The 3,797-nt window shown below is 37.9% G+C and overlaps 1 long non-coding RNA gene across 1 annotated transcript in view; it reads left to right on the top strand.

Moving 5' to 3' along the window:
* Window positions 1-1,958, top strand: part of LOC144965731 (uncharacterized) — a 26,130-nt gene extending 24,172 nt beyond the window's left edge. Inside the window, exon 3 of the long non-coding RNA XR_013644097.1 lies at window positions 1,648-1,958. This is a non-coding gene — a long non-coding RNA (uncharacterized LOC144965731). The remainder of the gene's footprint in view (window positions 1-1,647) is intronic.
* The last annotated feature ends 1,839 nt before the right edge of the window (window positions 1,959-3,797 follow it).

Here is a 3,797-nt window from a genome sequence, read left to right as displayed (position 1 = left end):
AACTATTAACCACAAGAATGTCAAATTTTCACTGATGTTTAGAAAGACAACTGATTTTTCAAATCAAAGTAATGAAGTGAAAGAGTCTGTTATTGTTTTCCCGCTATACAGACATATTATAAGACAATAAATATCCATAATTGCCCCCATTGGACACGGCACTGCCTAATACCAGTTGAACTCCAATGACCTCACGCAGGTAGCGAGCAGAGAGGGTTATTGGTCCCTTGGGAGTTCCAACTGAAATAGCGCTGATTCCACGCAGTGAGATGTAGACCATGATGGTCCTCCTGCAGACCTCAGCATAATAATCTGCAATTTGAGTACGGGTGAGAGAATGTGAGTAAAGAGCCTTATTTCCAAGAACTCACTCAACTATGCATCGAGCGAGGCTCGAACTCCAGGACCTTCCGATCCGAAAGCGAGTGTCATACCACCACACAAGACCGCATGGCCGCACAAACAAAATAACACGTAATCTTCTCAAGTTTTTGAGTGCGCGTGATTGTATCACAGAGATTATATCCTGTATCAGTTTACAGGGCTGGTGGTCGAGTTTCCTCATGGGTTGCCACGTTGGGCGACAAGTCGCGAATTATTGGGCTTCTCTTTCATTCTGTTTGCGCCAAAAAGTATAAATTTGCGACTTTTGACTTTTTGGGCTAATTTTAATTCTGGTCTCCAAATTTTGGGCTATATCTTAGACATTATAACTAAAATATTAAGAACAATGTTAAAATAGCTTATAAAATCAATAGATTTTAGGAAAAGAAACTTGACAATAAAAATGCCAAAATGTATCTGAGACGATGTGATAGAGCCAGAGAATGGACAATAATATCCAGCTATAAATTAAAGTTATATTCATCCATTGGGGAATGGGGGTTGGGGGCGGCCTGGGGGGGGGGGGCGGGGGGGGGGGAGGAATATCGGTTTGCGACTTTTTTCTTAATTTTGCGACTTTTAGTATAATACCTTTGCGACTTTGCAAAAACATATCTGGCAACCCTGGTTTCATTAAATACAAGGCGCTCACCTGTCAAGCTATCAATCACAATAAAACACAGCGCCATGTTATAGTGTTGCTCACGTTGTTATTGTTGGATATTGTTGTTGTTGTATGTATGGCGATGCAATGCATTGGCTGCTTTCTCTTTGTGCTGTTGATTTAGGATAATTATTGTACTCAACACAATATAATATCTAGGTAGGAATATTATATGGGTTTGTGGGCGGGATGGGGGAGGGGGGGGGGGGGGGGGGTTGGGGTAATGGGGAGAGAGAGAGAAAGAAAGTTCAAAATTAACCAGCCCAAAATCAGTTTAGATTTAAAGAGAGCGAGAGCGAGAGAGAGAGAGAGAGAGAGAGAGAGGAGAGAGAGAGAGGGGGGGGGGAGAGGGGGGGGGGGAGGGTGAGAAAGAAAGAAGAAGAAAAAAGGGGAATGCAATACAGAACAAAAGTCTAAAAACCCTCTTCAAATATAAAAATCATCATTAACCCAAAATAAATAAAAGTTCCGGCATTAAAAACCTTCATCAGCAAGTCAGATAATCATTTTATAACAACAGCAACAACAAAAAATATCTTTTCGGGCGCATGCCCTTCGTCAGAATAGCATAAGATTAATACTAGCTTTCTTTGTTTCAGTTCAAATAATATCAGCCCTCTTCGACTATGAGATTGAACCTCAGGCCTTCTACTTTGCTTGCAGGAGACGTGAAGGCGCGCTCTAACTTAGACCACCTTTACATTTCAACAACGACTTTGAAGATGTCAGCAAGAAGAGTTCATTCCAAATCGTTGGTAATCTTAAATTTGATTTTAAAGAAAGTTCAGGTAAAATAGATAAATAAATAAATAAATAAATAAATAAATAATTAAATAAATAAATAAATAGATAAATAAATAAATAAATAAATAAATAAATAAATAAATAAATAAATAAATAAATTAATTAATTAATTAATTAATTAATTAACCTCTTCAGCAGGGAAAACCTTCATTATCATTTTTTAAAAACCCAACGTTTCAACATGAAAACACTTTTTTTCAGCAAGAATCATTGTTACACATTTCAGAAAAGAAAATCGTTTCGGACCCATGCCCTTTGACACTAGATTAATACTAGCTTTCATTGTTTCAAATATATCTTGCGCGGCTATGTGGTCTAGTGGTATGACACTCGCTTTCGGATCGGAAGGTCCAGTGTTCGAGCCTCGCGCTCGGCGCAAAATCGATTCCTTGGAAAACGTTCTTTACTCACATTCTCTCACCGTACTCAGGTGTAAAAATGAGTACCTGGCCGTTAACAGCGTTGTCTCTGTCCGAAAAAAAAAATGCAATATCGCCTAACAGGCGGCAGTCCCGTCCTACAAGTTAAATGTTGCTGTTGACCAGGGACCCCTTGTAAAGCGCTTTGAGCACATTTAGTGAATATTGCGCAATATAAAGCTGAATTTTATTTTATTTTTATTTTTATTTATTTTTTAAAAAATCGTTTCGAACCCATGTCCCTTGACATTAGATTAATACTAGCTTTCATTGTTTCAAATATAATATCTTTGACTTCAGAGTGCAACTCGGTCGGACCGTCTAGTCTGTATGTATAGATAGTTCGAAGAGGACGTCACTCAGGTCTTTGTTATTGTTTTTTGCCATCCGCGTTCATCACTGAACTGTATTAACCTGACTATAAACGTTCATGGATACACATAGTTTTGTGTGTTGGTCCGTTATACTTCAGGATGGCAATGTTATGAGCTTCTTAGCCAAGTGCATACTATCTATAGATAGAATGCGCTTGGCCAAGGAGTTCACAACATTGCCATCCGGAAGTATAACGGACCAACACACAAACTCTGTGTAACCATGAACTTTTATAGTCTGGTTAATACAGTTTAGTGAGAACAACTCACAAACGCGGATGGCAAAAACAATAACAAAGGCCTGAGTGACGTCATCTGCATACTATCTAAACTGTAGACGTGGTAGAATTTAGAACACCTTTACATAATGTCGACATCCCCTTTGAAGATTCAGATGTCATCAACACGAGTTCATTCCAGGTCATTGGTAATCTCAAATTTGATATAGCTAATAATAATAATATTCTAAAACACTTCAATCTTCGCATTCCAAATTCCAAGTGATCTTATTCTAATGTAACACCGGTGTCACAGCAGTCTTGATCCTCACTCCATATCATTATCAAAGACCCGGACAATTACAGCAACGTCGTGTCGAAAAACTCAAGATATCTTGTAGGTTCCCCGCGGCAATACCAGAATTAAGAATGAAATCTGGTCAACCATCATTCTGGTGCAATCTTACACGAAACACTTTTTTTTTTTAATTTTGTATTGTCTATCTGCTCAGAAAACATTTAGTTCTTACATACTCGTAGATGGATTATATATAATAATGGCCACCGACTTATCAAAAATGTTTCGAATTCAAGGGATCTTTAATTCTCTCTCTTTACCGATCATTTTCAGTATTTTCCCAAAATGGCAGTAGAAAAATTGTTGTTTTAAAAAACAAATAAGCTCTCAATAAAACAACTTTAAGCTCTTAATAATTCAACAAAGATCATTATTCAAAGTTTGTGATGTACAAAATAAATCTGAATTTTTAAAAAAAATGTAAATTGTGTCATAACAAATGTGACGAGTTTGCTGTAGGTGGTAACTTGACTTACTTGACCTAGATGCCTTTCGCGTCTCGACCGAAAGATCGGGTCGCCTTGGCTGTTTCCAGTATTTCCTGTGTGAGGTGTCTCCAATATTGCCGGTCCTCTG

This window comes from Berghia stephanieae, chromosome 1, assembly GCF_034508935.2.
Source record: "Berghia stephanieae isolate SIO BIC M18660-M18661 chromosome 1, UCSD_Bste_1.3, whole genome shotgun sequence".
Lineage (NCBI taxonomy): Eukaryota > Metazoa > Mollusca > Gastropoda > Nudibranchia > Aeolidiidae > Berghia > Berghia stephanieae.
Note: the sequence above shows the minus strand (reverse complement) of the source record. Positions and strands in the feature narration are given on the sequence as shown.